We start from the raw sequence: 20,959 nt of genomic DNA, 5'->3' as shown, positions 1-20,959 counted from the left end.
GAAACAGTCTTCATGTTGTGATCATCTTCATCTGCATAAGACATCGCTATAATACTGCAATAGTTCTAATAAGACCCTTAAAATCACTTTATAATTGCATTGGGCTTATATTTTTCAACCAAAATAATTCAATTTTATTTAAATTCTAGAAGAAGCAATCAAAAGGCAATCTCCTGCTTTGATTGTTTCTTGAGAACTGCCATGTTAAAATAATGTGGTTGCTTTGAATACTCAGTAACGATTTTCAACATTTCCCTATTGGTGTTAAAAGTCACTTTGTTTCTCCTGTCTCATAGGCAATAGAAGTTCAGGAGACAGACGGATACAGTGGTAATAAAACTGAAAACCTACATACTCGATTTTGAAATGACAATAGTAGATTTCAGACTCGGCTCCATGCTCCTAAACTGAGTGCGTTTGCCCTGAAATTGTTTCCAAGCCTACAATATGGTCCCTAGTTTCAAAGGATGACAACGGCAAGCTTGGAATCAGAAAGCAGGAAATTTGTTTTTTTTTTTTTTAGGGGGGGAGGAATCCTTAAAGATTTCTTTGAAGTCAGAGATGGCAGTGTTTCTTTGTACACTCTACCTATCTACCCCCAAGAGTTTGTGTTTAGATCTCAGTATTTACTTTTCCTTCTCAAGGATAATTTGAATTATATTTACATAAAGACATTTTTCTATATATGTTTAGAAACCCAGAACATGAGCATACTTCATCCAAGCTGCTGGGATCTGCATGGAAGTAGAATGGAGATTAAGCCAATGCAAAGAGACTTCAAAGTTTGGAGTGAATTTGCATTAAGACATAAATTACCCAGGATATTCAAAGCCATAAATTAGCTTCAGGACATAAATAGCTCTCTTGTGGCTCACAGAAGCACAACAATTCTCTTCATTCTATATATATATATCTATTAGCACGTTTTTCTAAGACTCTTCATGGGCTCTATTTCTTTGCCCACACTGTGTTTTTATTTCTATATTCAAAATATACTCACTGGTCGCTGCTAGATGCCCAAAGTAAAAGTATTGCACTGCCTATATTAATATTAACCTAATTTCTTTTTTTATGGCTAACACACACATGGGGTGAGCAGGCACAAACTACTGGCACTATATAAATAAACAGAAATATTTTTTTTTAATTATGAATTAACTATAAAAGTCTAAAGGATTTGATTTACCTTCTTGATTATATAATATATACAATGTTAAATAGAGATATAATGTGCACGATAGTGCATAGAATACATACATGTGTACATGGAATGTTTAGTAATTTTCATAAGTATCTGCAAATAATGTTGAAATCACAGATCAGCATTTTCTAACCAACAAAAAAGAAGCCATTTATTTAAAAATATATTCTCTGTAGCTTAAGTCACTGAAAGTTTCACAAGAAGTGTTCAGAAAAAAAAAAAAAAAAAACCCTGAAATTTTCACAGTCTTTAAAAATGCAAAATATGAATTCTATCTCATAAACTCAACTCAGTGTCCTGGATAAATGTCATAATGTCCCCAAAGAGTGATAGAGTGTGAGTCTGGTAATGAATAACCACTACAAAGTGAATGTCATAAATATTTGAAATAACTGTCCTTCACTGATTAAATGTCCACATACTTCTGTTTTGGCCTCCTCCCTTCAAATGACTCTTCATTTCAGAGGAAAGATTCTGTTGCCAAACTGTCCCTATTTTAATCATTGTAATAAGATGACTCCCTGTTCTAAGCATAAAGAACGTAGTTAAGTCTTTCTAATATGTACTCATTTCTTACATGTAAGCTTTATAAATTTCATTTTAAAACTTTTATGAATATAGACCCAGAAAGCAGTGATCCCATGACTTAATGCCTATTTTGTACCTTCAACCTTTCTAATACACACACACACAGTCTGTAATGCAGACAGATGCACAGTCAATGCAAATGAAAATAGCATACTTTTCTCATCAACATTGAAATTGCTGAACTGTTACATTTATATATTTTTTTAATGACGTGGGTAAACAGTTGAATTGTGCTGTTAAGTTTACTTAAAATAAGACATGAAAGTTAAAAAGCAGTGTGAACAATGAGCGTGAGGACACACTTGTTTTGTGTATGACAGATTTACTATGATGTAATCACACATTCTACAAAAGTGTGATATTAGTTGGAGGAGGGGGTCTTCCTCCAGCTATGACATTTACGAGACTCTCTTTAGGATCCTGATTTAACTGAAAGGAAAAGTCAAAGAAAGTTGAAGGTGTTAAATTTAAGTAACACTGTCTGAAACCAACAATATTTAATAGCAGTTAGAAAAACCAAAGTTATTAAAGAAATTTAAAGCAAAAATAAGCACTCACTTCTCTAGTGATATTTTTAACAATACAACCAGGAACGAAAATTATCCAAACCTTAACCTCTATAGAAATGTAACTTCTTATAATTATCCCCGTAGTGTTTTGGAGCTACAAACAAAAGAACTCCATTATTTAATTCCACATACCTCCCAAAAATCTCAGGCTGAAACTCAGTACATCTTTAAAATATATTTCTTTAAAAATGTAAAAAAAAAAAAAAAAATAATGATAATTCCCTGAAAGATTTAAGTGTTAATATTTATCTAGATATTTCAACCAGGTAGCTCTCCAAAATCAACACATACCCAAAAGGGAGAATTATTTAGGAGCCCAGACCCAACTGTTTCTCTCCTGAAATAGTCCATCAGAACAAAAACCCCAAATAGTGAAGCAAGAAAGAGAAAAAAAAAAAAATCAGAAGAAGAAACTAGCAAAGGAGAGCTTTAAAACCAGCAACAGTCTGCCAATTGCCACAGTGAATTTAAATAACCAATCACCATCAGTGTCTTTAACAGAAATAAAATCAGGCGCATCAGGAAATGTCATCGTACCTGCATGCACTTTAAATGACTACGGCACACGCTGTAAAATCTTCAGAAATAAAGCACACTTCCTTTAACTGCTGCAAAACACGGCTGCAGAAGCCCAGGATACATTTTTTTCCAGGCAACTGATCCAGCTTTCAGCCAGCCCCGTGACCTTTGAACTCCCTTCTGCCCCCTCCTCTTCTGCAGTCAAAGCCTGTGCTGCTCTCATTTGCATAAGGTTCAGGCAGAGCTCCAGCAGCCAAAGCGGAATGCTGGGTAAGGAATTGTAGAGCTGCGGTTCGCCCTGGGTACCTGCATCCTGGAGCTCCCGGACCCGCAGTGGGGAGTGGGCATGCCTCACCAGGCTGTCAACATCATACCTGCTATGCCCATTAATGGATAAAAGATTTTAGCGGTTGTTTCCGTCTTATGCTACTTGTTTACCGTCTCCCCACCATAAGAAGCCGTCTGCAGCGACTCTGGTAACCAAGGAAACCCAAATAGTCAAATACTTCATTTAAATACGTGCGGAAGGCCAATTTAAAATTGTCATTAACTTCTCTTGTTTTGGAGACATAGCTCTTTATTTTTTTTTAAGTGGAATATGTATCGTATGCATAATCAGACATATGGGATGTTTTTGTTGTGGTGGTTTAAACAACATCTCACAGACACCGATTTGCATTAGGCACTATACACATTAGATGCAGTCACTTTAGTAATTTTGAAAAATGTTAAATGTGCCCAAGTGCCTTGGAGATCATCATCTTAAATGGTACCCAAAAATTAATTGTAGAGGTTTTAGGTCCCAGGATGCCTTTAAAGGGTAAAGCAGTGAAAACATAGAGCAAAGTTAGACTGCGTATTTAAATTCGAAGACTCACCGCATAGAGATGCCTTTCTTTCACAATGAATTTGAGTGGTGAGCTATTTATTATTTGTTACTCCTGGCTTTGATTTCCTATCACAGCGATCTGTCTATTTGAAATACAAACTTCTCTATTACTCATAAACCAAGAGCTATTTATTTTCTGATAAATATTATGTGTATATATTTTATAAATATCCACAAAGACATTTCTCTTTTCTAAAATATTGAACCAGTAGAAATTCTCATCATCATAAGATTGACCCAGTCATGTTTTTAAAATTAAGCTAATTTATTTTTCTTTATGCATTAATAACTAACATCTATTATATAAAAGGTTTTATAAGTGTTTACCATTTCTGGAAAAAATATGGAAAATAAAAAGCAAATAAATGTTAGTATGGACATTTTACTAAAGTATAAATATATCTTTAAATAACATTATTGAAATTTTTCATTTAAATTTTTTTTATTTAAAAAAATTAATCATTTTGCATAAATGCCCTTGCAGTATAGTGAAAAAAATACCAGCAAATCCTGAATCGTCTATAAGAAACACAAACTAAGGTAATATAGAGATTTTTAACACAGAAAAGTGAAGATTTTTTTATACCAGCTATTTATTAGTCATTTGGCTTTATATATTTCTGTATACATAAAATATTAGAAATTGCTAAGTTAAAATTTTCTTACCTATAAATTTTTAAATAGAATAAACGACTTTTCAGTTTAATATAATAATATCAGCATTTCTGTTATATTTGACTACATCAAAATTTAATCTTGCTGGATCACTCGAAGTGCACCTTTCCTATTACACATTTGAAATACCTTTCAAAGTTTTTGTTTAAGGCCAAAACACACATCAGCCCAACCTAATTTAAATGCAATCAAATACCAGGGAGTGTTGGGGAGGATTTATAAAAATCACCGACCTGTTCAGACAGCTGTAGTCGAGTCCTGGCAGTCTTTATTCATTAGAATCCAAAATAAATTGATTATCATTTTACAGTACGCGTCAGCATCACGGAAGGCATCGTTCTTCCTGGTTCAGTGGAATCTTCTTACATTTCCCAGCCCCGTGTTTTATTGCTGGTACCATATGCTTTATTGTTCCGAGACAAGAGCTTCAATGGCACAAAGACTCGTTACCTACTGCCTGCTGCACGGCACCAGCCTCAGCCGTGCTGCCTATATGTGATCACATGGAGTTCTGTCTGAGAAAGCCAGGCTTGCCACTGACTTCACTGTGTCTATGGATATTTTTATCAGCTGACTCTACGAGGAGGAAGAAACAGCAGATAAGGGAACTGCCCTAAGACATTAATGTAGCACCATGAGGGGAAATCCCCACACTAGATTTTATTATTATTATTGAAAATGATTCAACAGCCGTTAAAAAGGGGGGAACTAGATTTTATTTTAATCAGAGGTTGAGTAAGAGTTTATGAAAAGAAAACTTGCTCAAGCCATTTCCTACCTTATGTTTTTGAAAGTACTGTTACATAAATATTATCCAAGAGCCCTGCTCTAATGAACCAACTGGCCATACATTTTTAACCTTTTAATTACAGCTATTTCTTTCCTTGGTTCCCCCCAACCCCCACTAAGAGGCCAGATGCTGGTTCCCTCAAAATTTCTTCCAGTAAAATCCCCATCATTAAAAAAGATACAGCATGTGAATACAAATAGATACCAATTCTTTTTGATAAGAAGGATGAGAGGGTTAGACTCTTTTTATTGAAGTATATAAATGAGGTAGGTGATTAATTTATCTTCTCAAAAGGCAACACATTCCTAGAACAGCTGACTACAATGAACAATAAAGATCCCAAGTTAAAGAACAGATGGTTCATACTAATTCTTAAAGTCGCAGTAACTTATTTTAGACAGCTTACCTCAATGGAGCATATGGTTTACCTTCTCTGATTTTAATGCTAACAAGTCCTCCCAGAGATGACTGCTCTACATTTAGGGGAACCTTTGGCTGCTTTGATACTGTTTCAATACACATATACTATGTGTGTCTAAATACAGTCACACCAGCTTCCCATAATTAAATTCTCAAAACTTGAAAGTCAATTATGTGTCTTCAAACAAACAAAACAAAAACCTACATAGCTGAAATTTAATTTAAAATTTCATATATTTTATGGGATATTTGGTTGATAGGCTGCCTAACTTGAATTGATATTTGAAAGCTTTTGACTCACAAATACCAGTAATTATCTGGTTGCAAAAACATGAAAATTCAACAAAGACCGTGGAAGAAAAAGCCAAAAGCACCATAAAATGATCAGAAAAATGAATTTACTACACCATTAGATTGATATACAGTGCATTGTAATGACCCTTGTAAACATGTCATGTTAGTACATGAGAACAAAAGTACATATATTCACATGCTTACTGATATGCACACATGTCAACCTTCAATCAATAATCCTTTATTTCCTACAAGGAAAACAATACAATGTAAACATTTTTCTCAGCTGAACTTTAGAAACTCAGAGTAAGTTGGTGTGATTTAAAAAAATAAGTACTTAAGTGAAATAGTTTTTCACATTTTTCCATATTGTTTGAAGGGTTTGTATTGATCTGGAATGATTCATGTCTTAGTATTAAGTTTTTCTTAGCATGAAAGGAATACTCACATATACTTTCAGTGCCACCATTTTCGTGTGTTTGCTCCAGAAGCCCCATGTTCATCTCCCCTTCTACAATGTGAGCTATACTAGAGACACAGAACCTCAGGCCACAAATAGAAATGCAAATAAAAAGCTCCTGTCAAACCATCATCATCAAGCTCCTTAAAGGTGCCTATGTTTTGGTGACTACCTTTGATGAGGTCAGCATGCTAATGTACAAGGAGATAAACAAACGAAGGCAGCCATTTTTTCTTTGTATTGCATCACTTCAAAAGAGGGAGATAAAATGGTTGCCAAGTGGAAGGAAAGACCCTGTTTAAAAAAAAAAATCAAGTTACTTCAGAGTTCCTCTAGTGCTTCTGGGGGTCAGATGGTGGGAGGGAAAAGGGGAAAAAATCAATATATGTGTGAATTCTGAGTATAGGTATAAATATAATATAAAGATATAAGAAATAATTTGATATAAGTGAAAACAATATAAAAATAGCTAAAACAAATGTCTATAAGAATGAGGAATCTCTGATAAGAAGACTATCCACACAATCTGTTAAATGTAAAAACCTGAAATTTTCATGCATGTGAAAAAGGAAAACTAAAGGTAGAAGCCAGCCAGAGAGATCTTGAAACAGGAAGAATGAATCATAAAATAGTAATAGTCCTTCTTACTACTCCCTTAAATGACCTTGGTAAGTTATTGTAGCATGTGATACCCTAATTTCCAAGTCTGTAATGGAAACAAATATCATTTGGTGAACAAGTCATGGAATATATAGAAATATGTCTACATTTCAACTCCATAAATCGGATTTAACCAAGCATTGGCCATTAATATCAAATAAGAAAACATAGGTTATAAGATTATGATAACTGCTTACAATAATTTTAATAAATTATTTTTTTATGTCAAAAGAAAACAGGGCTTTGGGAAAAGGACATCTTTATATAACGCATAAAAAATGGAAGATGCTTAAGAAATAGTTTGAAATCTCAGGAACTTGCCTCATGATTAAAACAAATTAGAAAATGGGTACCTCGTTACGACCAACATTCTGCAATTCTCTGTCTACAGCATGGCAAGAGAGCTACAGCAGGGAGTCTCACATTACACAACGAACAACGGTGCTTCTGCTTATGCGACACTTTAGTCAGCCAAGAGGTCTTCAGATTTGTAACTGACAGAGGAAGATGAGATCACGACTTAAAACAGTAAACTGCATCCACGATGAAAGGGGTGCTTTAATTTTAAGATAGTAAAGTTGTGAGCAAAGATAGTTCAGCTCTTACAATTGATTCTTACCAGCTTAGCTTTCCTCTGAAGGCAAATTGACATCATAGATTCACGTGGTTTCATCCTTTTTTTCCCTCCCAAATAGGTAAAGATTAGTAAAAGGAATCCAAGACATTTGCTCACTGGCTCCCGAAGTAACACGGGCATAGACAGTTGCTAGAAGGATGATCCACTGAGTAGGAAGACCTGCAGGTTGTACTATCTGTCCTTTACCCTAGCAGCTCCTTGTGAGTTCACTCTTGATAAGGCTGCCATCATTTCCTTCCAGCTTATTAGGGAAGTAAGTAACTTAGCCACGTCAGCTTAAAAATCCAGGAGTAAAGCAGCCCATTTGTTGGGAAGTTACCATGTCTCAAGCTCTGAGACAGTTGCTAGGGATATAAAAGTGAAATGTTAACTATTTGCTAGAAGAATGGAATCTCTCTACCTTAAAGGAAAAAAAGTAAATAAAAAAAAAAAATAAGAAAACTGCGGCCAAGGACGTGATTGAGTGAGTAGTGGTGGTATGGAGACATTGCTTTAATTTTAAAATTTTATCAGCCCAATACGTACTTCATGTAAAATGTCTTTACATTGAGGTTGTCTATTTAAAATGATGTAATATAAAATAATTCCTTGAGCATTTTGTTTTAGGATATCATCATCTAAAAGAGAAAGCAAATGTTTCATAGTAAACTCGTGCATGCCTATCATGGTTGCAAATTTTTCATTCTTCTTTAGACAAAAAGTACAGCCTGGCCCTTCCATCTTCCCTGTGGCTGCTTTAACTGAATTCTTTTCCAGGAGTCTGCAAAATGCCATTCTGAACATGGAAAGGATAGATCCTAAGAAACCCACAGCTTCAACCTGAAACTCCAAGACCCCTGAGCCACATTATAAGGAAACAGGTTAATCCAAGGCTGCCATGTTGGAGAAGACACCCATAGGCCCTCTAGAAGAAAAGCAATCAGTGCATAAACGTTGCCTTGGAGAATCTACAAAGACAAGGGGGAAGCTTTGCAAACTAGAAGAAGGGGAAATCTGAGTTGACTTTGGGAGATAAGGCAAGTGTTGAAAAGTATTGAAATAGGGAGAAAACAAGTACGGTGGCCCCATTTGAGCAGCACGGGACTATTGCTGGTGTGTCTGTGAGGCTGTGAGGTCAGCAAAGGATGAGAGGTAGCTACGGTCAACCTCATAGGTAAAGGAGACAGTTTAGCCCTTGGCTAGCTCAATGAAATACTGCCTCACTCACAAAGTGTTGGAAAACATAGGTAGCAACAGTGCGCTTGGCCTGAACGTGATGACCGGGTCAAAGGAGAAAAGACTCTAGCAGATGGCAAGATGGAATATTTAAGCCTGGTGCAATAAACTGGCCTCTGATCTCGTTTATGGCTTAAAAAGCTAATAGTCCAATGTCTCCGCTACTGGTCCTCTCCAGACTAGGGAACATTAATTAAGATAGCTTTATTATGCTCAGGAATATTACATGTATTTTGATTTGTGCTGCCCTCAGAGTTTCAACTTTGAAACAGTGTGAAATTACTTAATGTCAAATATTATTAACGTGTTTGGGGGGGCTGAAAGCAGCTGTAAAGCAACTTACTTTGAATACAGGACACACAGGAAAGTATTTACGTTATTTTCTTATTTCTGATTTTGGCATTGTGGCAAGGGCTGATGGAAGGGAGAAGAATATGTTCTGGTTGGGCGGAAAAAAAATGTGATGTCGAATATGAAGGGTAAGGCACAGTACAGAACCATGCAAAGGAACATGGAGTTTTGTTCCTGTAGTTTTAAAATTTTATTTGGATGTTAGATGGTGAAGGCAGAAGATATTAAATTTAGCAACTGGTGAAGGGACACTGAGGGGCACAGGATAACTGTCTGGAATTGCTCTATAACTACAACCACAGTAGCTACAATACGAACACAAATCATCTGAACTTGGCTGCAAAGAAGTCTTTACGCAAAGTGACCCAGATTAGGAGGTGTCCAGATTTCCTCTCACCCTTCCATCTACCCCCACAAAGGCGTTAGAAAACAACATTTGTTAAGAGAAAGAACCCAATGAAGCAAAGCGCCTGAGGAACACAAAGGGTACACTTCCGTCATAGTGTGCATTAGCCATGGTTATAGTAATCTCTTCTTAGACTGAATTAGATATCTAACACAGGACAAAATAAAATGTGGAGTTATATGGTGCAACTGAAAATCAACCAAGAGCTGAACAGTTAAGAGAAAATAAAAGGAACAATGGAATAAAAAAGATGGATTTTTTTAAATGTCAATAAGTTATACCATAGCTGAAGAGGCCACAAAGCCGTATTAGAGTCAAGACTAAGAAGAGGTTGTTTGTTTTTGTTTTCTTTTTCACTTACACAAAACCATACACTTGGCCAATGAAATAAATATTTTTACATGTGTAATGGGTATATATGCATGCTAACAGCTCTGGTATATTAGTTATATGGAGTCATTGATGCAAATATATAGGCAGATAGAGATGCAACGGCAGCCTCTGTTGTATGTTCACTATTAATGCTTGGAACTGAGAGTTTTTACTCTGACATGTTAAGAGAGATAAAGTTTGTAACCAGTGACCAAAGTGGTTCTCAATCTACTTACAGAAACAGATGCAAAGAGTGGGTTACAGGATGAGGAAGAAATTTTAAAAGTGAAGAATACATAAGAACATAAAGACAAGGTGGACAATTCTGTTGCAATCGCCCAGTAGTTACCAAACACTGGTCAAATGTTTTATAGTTAATAATTCACACATATCATTGAATCAAGCATACTAAGGAGTTTTTCAAAGCATCTCTTTTGTACAATGACATAACTGCAACATAGACCAGTTAAGTAGTATTAGTATTAGTATTAGTATTAGTATTAGTATTAGTTAGTATTCTGTCTGAGGAAATCTGACTAAGGATTTAATCTAGAGTAGCTCTCCTGGGCACATTACTCTGTCACAACTGATGTACATATGAAGAACACTGAGGAACCTGGTCTAAGGATGTTCAATTTGTTGGGACCAAGCATTTGTAATTGGGATACTTGGAATCCATCTTAGCCTCAGTCTTCAGCATTCAGGAGAGTGAGGGAAGCATGATTATATTCATTTTAAGAAGCTCTGGAAGCTCTTGTCAAAGAATGAATTGGGAAGAGAACCTGAGAGACTGTTAAATTATTTTAGGAAAAAAGTTATAAAGCTCTGAATGAGTAGGTTGGAAGTCTCAGAGTAGAGAAAAGGACTGGGCAATGAGCAAACCACAGACCCGCAAACTGGGGTTGAAGGAGTGTTCTATATCCAGAGTTTTCACCTTGGGAACCAAAATGAATAATGATATCATTAGCCAAGGTTAAAAATACATGAAGCTTAGATGTAGAGCTATTCAGTGCTAAACATCGGCTATTTCCACGCATCAGGCAAGAGGACAGGATTCTAAGAGAAGGAAGACACCGTGTTGGCCCTTCAGTGCTCAGGCCTCTGAGGGAGAGCTTGTAAACAAATCCATTACTCAGATACCAATTGGTTCCATCATAGCTAACATTGAAGAGTATGGACTTTCAGCCAGGCAGTAGTGGCTGGCACATACCTTTAATCCCAGCACTCAGGATGCAGAGACAGGTGGATCTCTGTGATCAAGGCCAGCCTCGTCTACAGAGTGAGTTCCAGGATAGCCAAAGCTACACAAAGAAACCCTGTCTCAAAAAAAAGAAAAAGAAAAAAAAAAGAAAGAAAGAAAGAAAGAAAGAAAAAGAAAAAAAGAAAAAAAGGCTGCCTTTCCCAAAACATTACAAATCTAGAATGTCAATTAAATGTAACTGTGATGACTATGTAAGATACTACTATATCAAAGTACTTCATTTTTCCATGCTCCTGATCAAGAAATCCACCTCCGTGCTTTATATTAATCATACAATGTGAATAAATACAAGAAGTGAATTAGATTTCTCCTTTAGGCAAACGGATTAATGAGCTGACTTCCACGGCTACTAAAGCTAGTGGCAGGCTGCATGGTATAAAGCATGCATTTTCTTTCTTGTTCATATAGTCGGGCTTCTATTTAGTATTCATTATTCATGTCTATTTTTATCATGGAACACTATTCCATGAAACCACAATCCAGGCATATTTGGCTCTTGGTTTTATTTATGGGGGAAAGAAATTATGCAGCCTTCTGATCCTGAGGTGTGACTGTTAACGCTACAGATATGCTGTCATCTGGATAAGGAATATATCTGTTCCCCAATGTTAGACCATGTCGTAGTTAATTTAGAAAGCCTGTTTAAACCACAGAGGTTTTTGTGTGTGTGTGTGTGCTTGTATTAATTTGAAAACCCAACAAGACATTGAAGAAGAGCAATAATCTCATAAACAGACTGATAAAATGTGTTCATTTTAATAATGAACATTGATAAAGATATTGGCAAGAGGGAACCCTCATACATTATTAATGCAAATGTAAACTAGTCCAGCCTCTAGGGTGCTCAGTGGCAAGATCCCTCTAAAACCTAAAAAAAGATCCCCTCTATCACATGCCTCTACCACTCCTGGATATTTACCTGAAGTTCACACACTGTATCACAGAAATGCCAATCGTCATTGTTATTATTACAGAACTACTCACAAAGGCTGACTTACAGAACCAGACTAAGTGTCCAAGAGGAATAATCAGAAAAATGTGTGCTGTATAGACAATGAATTATTTTTGCCATAAAACAAAATTATATTGGTTGTTAGAAACTGAATGCGATTTGAGATGACCACAGTGACTGGACTGAACCAGTCTCAGAAAGACAATTATCACATGTCTTTCTTTTGTGGTTCCTAGATTTTTTTATGGAAATATAAGGTCACATATAGAGGACATGAACACAGAATTGAAATTTCACGGGAGCATGTCGTACTTGAATTTTATAACCTGGATACCTGTAGCTGGCCAGCATGGAAGTCATTATTGTTTGTTGGTCATCTTTAGCTCTTTAAATCTTGGTGGGTTGTCTATAGAACATGTAATAAAAATGGGTAAGATAATATTAGGCTTTATAATTGTTACTGTTTGTGGCCACGCACAGTCTAGCAAACTTATTACATTACATGTATGCACTATGTCTTTGACCTGTGGAAGCCTGTGCTTACATACATCACTCCAATTAAAATAGCCTACAAATCTTAGAATCAAGAGACAGTAAGATTTACTGGGCAAGAATAATGATGGTTTGAATACAAAGATATTTGAATGCATCGCATTTATAATAGCTAAAAGTTAGAAGCATGCAGATATTTTTAAAATATACTCTCAATGCTGTAGAATATATGAGTATGCACGGACAATGAAAATGTTTATAGAATGAAAACTGATGACAAAATTACCGGGAACATAGTGTGTATAATTGCATCTAATGTGCACAGAAGAAAACTGGAGAGAAGCATAAAAGAATTATGTGTGAGCACTAAACAATATGTACACTGTGATCTGAGTACAATCAGCTCTCTGTTTCCATTGGGTCACATGTACAGAAGTCTACCAAACATAGAAACACTTAGGAAAAAGCTAATTTGTCCTGAACTTGGACATATTCTTTTTCTTGTAGTTTCTCTCTAAATACTATTTGTATGGCATTATACTATGCTAGGTATAATAAGAAATCTAGAAATGGTGTAGTATGTATTGGAGGATGCAGACTGGTTCTCTGCCAATACAGCACTATTTTATGCAAGGTTCTGCAACATCCCACCTATTGCTGTCAAAGGGTAGGTCCCAGAATCCTTCTTCCATTAATACCAGGGTATTACTGTGCTTTAAATATATAAGCACAAACTAAATGAAAAAAATCAAATCAAAATCATTTTTTTAAACAACAGTGATCTCTTCAAATGGAAAAACGGATGATTTTGATATTTTCTTCTTTGACTTTTTCTATACTTTCCTAGATTTATTATTATTAATGCAATATAAAATAATATTAAATAACCATATGAATAAAGGATCTTTATATGGTTACCGTGTTGGAGTTGGTTATACTAAAATTATCATAGTCAGAAAAACATTTAGAAACCAGTATGTGCCTTTAAACATTTTCAATTGCTGTAAATTTATACTTTTAGCAATGAAAGGAATTGATCCCTGACAGCAACACTCCACCCTTAGGCTAGATTTGAAGCCTGCTTTTGCTGTCTCCATGCCTCCCTGAAGACCTGATTGCTTTTGACTGATGAACATTCATTCCTCTGTAATATTTTCTACAAGTAACCAAACACCAGGGTGTTTTCTGTTAAATTCACTTCACAGGCGCTGCAAAGCACTTTATGTAGCCACTCTTCCCTTTCCCAGAGATTCAAGGAATAGAAAGGCTGACTGGAAATGGCTCACAAAGAACTTGGTGAGTGACACTCCTCACAGCCATGGGGCCCCAACTTGATGATAAAGTAGTTTATCTGGTGGTAGAAAAAAGAGGGGTTGTAACCTACATCAAAAAAAAAAAAAAAAAATAGGGGAAATGTCCAAGGCAACTAGAGAAGTGGGTTTTTTTGTTTGTTTGTTTGTTTTTAATGTGAGACAGGGAGGTTGAGAATTCAGATAATCTATAGCTGGACATTATGCAGATCCAGTTAAAATTTAACAGCTAGGGGAAAAAGAATAGAAAAGAAATGGCCTTGGGTAAAAGCACCTAATTGGGGAAAAAAAAATAGTGTCTTCCTGCCAAGGCCCCTTTGTGCTTGGAGAGTGCCCTGGAGGCAGAGGTTCCTCAGGTTCAGCTCTTCTTTCCCTGCAATCCCAGGGAGATCTGATGCTGAAGCTTTCTGAACCCGAACAGATGACCAGTGCGTTCTGTTCCGGTTACTAATCAATACTGAAAAAGAACCAATCATCGCAGCATAGTTGGGAAATGTTTCCCAGGCAACAGCATGAGGGACATTTTTTTTTAATGTGCTTTGCTCAATAAATCTTTGGCTATAAATAGGAGCCTCTAAAAAGTCCAGTGTCAGAGGGCAGTACAATAGTAACTATGAGATGTCTACTAACCTGATTTCTCATAATCTCTGGTTGTATTTCTCATGATTTTTTTTTCTTTCACAGGTTGAATTTTTCTTTTGCCTATTATGCAAATGCATTTCCATTTCTAGAAATATAGCCAGAAACAGGGGTGTCAGTGTCAAGGGACCAGCCTGACTTGTATTCACAGTCTTAGAACAGATCTTGAGACTTGTCCACGAGAGGTGCTGAAAACAATGGAATAAGTTCTCCGGGAACTTTTATTTTGAAAGAAACAGAAGGTACACACAAACACTGGGACAGATGTCTTTAGAATATTGGCTACTGCTGGTAAAACTTCAGGTTGTTCAGAGGACAGAATTGTTTAACACTGACTTCCTGTTTGTGTTTCTTGAGCTTGTCTAAATAAAACAGATGAAAAGCTGGCAATATTGCAAGCACTTGTTCCTTCCCAACAACAGGGCTACAAGAATTGGTTCAGACAAGATGTCTTGCAGTTATTTTCCTTTCCTACCGTCACTCTGCAGCTGGTAACACATTTTCAGCCTTGTTAAAAAAATTTTCCCTACTGATACAATTTCTTGGGCCTTTTTCTCAGGCACCAATCATCACGACCAATAATTCTGTCAATATCCTTTCCCCTTTATTTTCTTGCAAACAAGGAAAAGATATGCTTTAAACTGTTCCCAGCCCTATGAGTTGTCCCTGTGATTTTGCATGCCTGGCTTCATATCAATCTGTTTAGAGTCACTGGGTACTGCGTGGAGATACACATGCATCTTGGGGTATTCAGGCTTTTCCAATGAGCCTCACACATTAGATAACACCTCTGCCAATATGTAAGCCACTCAAAGTCATTATTATTTCTGTCAGTGTAAGCATCTTTTAAGTTTGTGGCATGCGTCTTTAAAAAATGTCATAACTATTACATGCAGAAGAGTGATATTTCAGATTCAGGCGGAATCAATTTCCACGGAGTTTAGTGGTATTCAATATCACTGATATATTGGTTAATGATAAGAATTTTATTCTCAAATGAATCCTCGAGAGCTGGATCAGAAAGCAAAAGAGGAGGGAAATTACAAAATACTCTCTTTTTATTCATACTGTTGATTCTTTTCTCTGAAAGCAAGGACAGAGTGTGCTGTAGAATATATTAAAAACTTCTAGCTCTGGAGAAAGACGTCTTGAACAACAGAACCCTCTGTGGCAATACTTTTGTAAACATTGGCATTAAACTCAGAAACTAATGTGTGGGAGTCAATGTGATCTGAGGGTATTTGCAAAGAAAGCAATCTAAATGAACAGTCTATGTCAGAGGCAATGAATAAACTGTTAAAGTTGGAATGACTCCTTTACCGAATATCTCAAACACATACCCAAACCAACAAAAGTGGTTATGGAATTGGAAAAGTAAAAGTTATTATTAGAGAGAATTTTTAAAAAGAGAGAGATGCCCACCATCACCACTCTATAAACCCACTTTAATACAATGTTTCACAGAGTTTGTGTTTCCTAGCAAAACAAAACAAAACAAAAAAACAAACAAAAAAAAAACCAAAGAAACAAAAAACATACTCCATCTCTCAAAGCACTCACGTTGCCTCCTGAGGTTCAAACATTTACTTCTTCCTTAAATAGTCTTGTGAGGTAGAAGGGCCACTTGTAAGTTTATGGGCTTTAGAGCCAGGAGCAATAAGGCAGGAGGTTCCACATGGCCACTCCCTATTGCAACCTGTCTGCTCTTACCTCTTTCAACTGAGCAGACTGTTAACAACTTCAGGAAACCATTAAAGGTTTTTAAAATACAGAATTCAACATGTAGAAATCCCCTCTAGTATATAACATTTCCTTTCTGAGAGAGAAATACACAACATTAAAAGGCATGGTTCCTGTACCTAAATATACTGTATGAAACTGGATGACAGCTTTAACTAAATGGAAGAACAATAGCGCTGTGTGCCCCTTTATTGTGAGTTTCAGTGTGACAAACCCCATCATAAATACTATTGATTAAAACTAAACACTAAAGATTAAAAGCAATACCAAAGATTAAAAATAATGGGGCCAGAGAATTGGTTCAGCAGTTAAGAGCACTTGTTGCTATTGCAGAGGGCCAGGGTTCGATTCCCAGCACCCATATGGCAGTTCATAGCCATCTGCAACTTCAGTTCCAGGGATCTAACACTGTCTTCTGATTTTTATGGACACGAGGCAAGCACATGGCACAACAACATACATGCATACAAAATATTTATACACGTGAAAATAAATAAATCTAATTTTTCCAAGATTAAAGACATATGAGTATAAAAGCAAAAAAAAAAGTCTAATCAACTAAATCCAACAAAGTTGTATAGATATCTGTCCCTGCTTTCTAAAGAACCTGTTTCTGTATTTCTTTCTTTCTCGCCAAAAGTCACAAGGCTTCGAAAGACCAAGACTCTACTGACTCTTAACTGCTTTAGAGTGGTAGTTGTGCTTTCTCTAGTCTTGGTGGATGCCATCTGGGATGGGAAGAGACAATCCCTCAGGATGAGCCAAGAGGCTTCCAGGCAGACAGAATGCAGTAAAGCTCGCTTGAGCTACAGAGCAACATTATAAGATGGCACAGGCAGAGTGATGGACAGATAAGCAGTATACAGTGTCTGTAACACTGTGGTAGACTTGATTGCCTGGGGGAAGGAATAACCCCTCAAGACTGTATCTTGAGGGGAAATAACCCCTCAAGACTGTATCACAATATCACTGTATTGTGGCAGACCTCCTCAATGTGGTTTTTGAGAAAACGATGTGTAATTTTTGTTCTAAAGAGTAAACTTTGTAATTTGCCATTCAGATGTCTATTTCCACTTTGGGATACTTTTAGGAGAAAGGTCCATCACGGTACCATCGAGTTGAAAAAAATTGTTCCAGGTTAAAATAGTAAGAGAGTTTATGAGGTTCTGAAGAAAAGTAACCGAACCTAGTTAGAGACCTTGACCTTGGATTAGTATTTAACAGCAGGTCTCCCATTTTCAATAGCATTGCCACCAGATTTACCACATGACACAATAAACAACATGAAGATGATGTAAAGTCAATAGTAACATGACTTCCTATTTGTTTTTTGTTACATATCTTTTAGTTTTGTTAAATTATATAAACTTTTATATATAATAATTATCTCCCACCCCATACCTTTCGCCCCTACCGTCTCTAACGTATCTCTACTGCAAGGCCTTGCTGTACTGTAGAAGAGTTTGTAGATCACCCGTAAGGCATGGAAATGAGCCTGGGTAATATGTTGTATGCTGCTACATGGACACAAAGAATTAAAGCACTACCATCAGTCACCTTAGAGGATCCCATACAGCAATCCACGTCTACAAGCAGATTAATGACGAAGACAGGTATGCCAAGATGAATATCATTGTAGATCATCCAGGGACAACTCCCCTGAAGATTCAAAGATTTATTGGAAAGAATGAAGGACATCAAATAACTGAATGCGAAATTAATTTGCAAATTCCCCAGAGATTGAGTAATACGTAAATCATTGACACTTTCAGATGAATACATGTTAACTTCCCTAAAATACATACATATTCATGTAATTGTTTGTATCTTACAGATTCCATCGTTTTATGTGGTAATTTCCCCTTTTGTTAAATCATGAAATGATGGATTTCTTTCTTAGATAGTTTCCACTGTGAATATCTATTTTAAATGGGTAGTTTAAGACATTAATCTTTCCTGGAGGCAGAAGAAATTGCCCAACAGCTATGTCACGTCCTTTGGGAATCTGTATGCCAAGACATAAAGTAAGCCTCAAGCCGCTCACTCAGAGTCCTCTTGGCACTTCTGGCTAACTCAGTAACTACTGTTAAGACACGGGCTAGCAATATATGTTTATATGTGACTGTATGACACCAATTGGAGGTTTGCAGAGTGAGCGATGGAATCCCAGGGGCCATGCAGCTCACACCTTAAGAGTGAATTCTATGCAATCCAAAGGGAATAAAGGTTTATTTTTTTTCCCTACCTCCTGTTCTGTACCAGGTTTTGTGTTCTAAAGTATGCAGCCCTCCTTGTGTTGATCTTTTTATATGGTTCAGGCCTTTAAAGAGAATCTCCACTAACTTTATATTTCAATATTACCTTTTCCCCCAAACCTCTAATGATTTATAAATCCATTCATACTGAAAACAAAATGGCGAATTTTAATAAGAATATTGACTCTCTCAGACTATATTGGCTCCACTTAGAGAACAGAAAATTAGCTAAATACGAAGCCAGTTTATATTTTCTTCATACCTCTAAACATAACATCAAACTTTAATAAATGAGGATCTAGAAGGGAAGAGAATTAACTGTAAGGCCCTAAGGGCAGACTTTCTAGGAATGCACTTAGAGTTTCACCTGGGATTCAATTAAATATTTAGTGAAAGTGGCTGAAAGAAAGTCCATGTGCTGAAAGAATCTGGAAAGATCCGTGCGGAAAGACACAGATGAATAGGACAGTTTCTGTCCTCTAAGATGAGGTGATCAATGACAGTTCAACACTTCAATGTAAGTGGGAGGTGGGGGAGGGGCCTTTCTCCTTCAGCACTTACCAACCTACTTGTGTTTGTACAGTTTTATCAGCCCTTTCCTGAGTGCCTGGCTTCCTTGGTCGAAGCATTTTTTTCTTTGTAATTGAAAGCTAATCTTCCCTTGCACACCCTTGATACCATCTTCCCCCTGTTTTCTGAAACTTCCCTTCCTCTCCTATTGCCGGGATTTTATTATAAACCAGGGGTCACGGAGGCTCTTCTGTAATAAAGCCAGGTAGTGAACAGTTTAGGCTTTTACAAGGCATATGGTAGGAACTGTAGCTACCTATCTCTGTGGTAATATCAAAGTAGTTGTGTATAAACAAATGTACAAACATGCCTGTGACCAGCTTCTAGCAAACCTTCATGTGTACGTAACAAAATTTGAATTTCATTTGCTATGAAATGTTCTCTGTTTTGTTTTTAAAGATCCTTTGAAAGACAAAACCATTTCATTTTGTCTAATGGCTACACAAAAGCACACAGTGAACCTGTTCCTGCCTCTTACCAGATTTGCTGCCCCTTGCTTTAAAGGATTGCCACATTACCATATGGTCAACCTTTCTTCTTCTGGTCTTTCTTAGCCTACAATCGCCCAAGACATACAGTAACATTTTACAATGACTCTGAATACTGACTGGGAAGTGGATGCTAATTAGTGAGAACAGACAACCCAGGCAATCTGTCCGAGCTTTCAGCAATCAGTTCACCGGGAGCAGCCAGGGGACCATATCTGTGCATCCACATCTCAGCCTCTCATCTGATTTGAAAGAGAAAACAAAGCTCTCCTCACATCTCCATCTCAGCATTGCTCCTCTGCTCTGCTCTTCGTACACCACAGTTCTGAGACTTGTAAGTTTCTGTCTGCTATGCATTTTAGCTTGAATCCAACACAATTCCTTTAACATTGGCATTTTCCAGAATGCACAGTCTTTTTTTTAACTAGTTCTGAAGACCTGGTCTTTATTTTTCATCTCCTTCCTTCAGCTGCATTAAATTCCCTGAGTTATAGTCCATCTCTCCGGAGCTTTTGGTTCATGGTTGCCATGGTGAATCTGAACTCACTTCCTCCATGGGTACTCCTCTTTACTGACCTTTAGGTTTGCAGACTCACTTTACCAATGTGGGTGTTCCTAAGGCATCTCAATGTAAGTGTTGGAAACAGTGACCTGAAATCATTCCTGTCAGATGCCTGTGTGTGGCACCCCTTCCCAGCCCTGCAAGGTCATCCTATTTTCTAATCCCAAGATACCCCGTGGCCATCCATTGTCCTGCCCTGGCTCTAGTTATGCTTACTTACTGTCCATCATGGCTTTTCCTCCAAATGTTTCTCACTTGGACACATCTTATAGCATCCCTGGTCTAGTCTTCTTTGTTTAACTGGATCATGACCCTAGTTGAGTCCCTGATCTCTCTTTTCACAGTGTGTGGGGATGAGGAATCTAAAACTAATCTAAACCAAAGGGATACCTTGTTTAGGTATTTAGCAAGGTCCTACAGCCCTCTACCATATTGCCTCTATTTCTTGTCTCGGTCTTATTCTTCTAAAACCTATTTCTCAGTAATAGAGAACTAAAGTGTATACTTTCACGGTACTACACATGCTGTTGCAATTGCCTGAAAAGGCATTCTCCTTTATCTGACTAATGTCTAGAATCTGCCTCTGAGTTTATGAAATGAGAAGAGCCTTTCTGTTGTCTGCCAAGTTGTGCTGGAAAATATCC

The 20,959-nt window shown here is 36.9% G+C and overlaps 1 protein-coding gene and 1 long non-coding RNA gene across 6 annotated transcripts in view; one reads left to right on the top strand and one right to left on the bottom strand.

Annotated features, from left to right (window-relative positions):
• Csrnp3 (cysteine and serine rich nuclear protein 3) overlaps window positions 1–20,959 on the bottom strand; it is a 181,307-nt gene that overhangs the window by 90,064 nt on the left and 70,284 nt on the right. The window contains exon 1 of one of the 3 annotated variants that reach the window (XM_076928838.1): window positions 4,675–4,996. The exons of 1 other annotated variant lie outside the window; for it this stretch is intronic. The gene's annotated coding sequence lies outside the window, so the exon portion shown is untranslated. Of the gene's footprint in view, window positions 1–2,895; window positions 3,107–4,674; window positions 4,997–20,959 lie in introns of those variants that run through there. One more of the 3 variants, XM_076928837.1, reaches the window with a different exon arrangement.
• The window catches only part of LOC143441322 (uncharacterized), a 29,419-nt gene continuing 11,580 nt past the window's right edge, over window positions 3,121–20,959 (top strand). Inside the window, exons 1-6 of one of the 3 annotated variants that reach the window (XR_013108619.1) lie at window positions 3,121–3,353; window positions 8,459–8,718; window positions 13,957–14,047; window positions 14,746–14,942; window positions 17,881–18,053; window positions 19,820–20,087. This is a non-coding gene — a long non-coding RNA (uncharacterized LOC143441322). Of the gene's footprint in view, window positions 3,354–4,250; window positions 4,307–8,458; window positions 14,048–14,745; window positions 14,943–17,880; window positions 18,054–19,819; window positions 20,088–20,959 lie in introns of all 3 variants that reach the window. The other 2 variants (XR_013108620.1, XR_013108618.1) reach the window with 2 other exon arrangements.

Source organism: Arvicanthis niloticus, chromosome 2 (genome assembly GCF_011762505.2).
Source record: "Arvicanthis niloticus isolate mArvNil1 chromosome 2, mArvNil1.pat.X, whole genome shotgun sequence".
Classification (NCBI taxonomy): domain Eukaryota; kingdom Metazoa; phylum Chordata; class Mammalia; order Rodentia; family Muridae; genus Arvicanthis; species Arvicanthis niloticus.
Note: the sequence above shows the minus strand (reverse complement) of the source record. Positions and strands in the feature narration are given on the sequence as shown.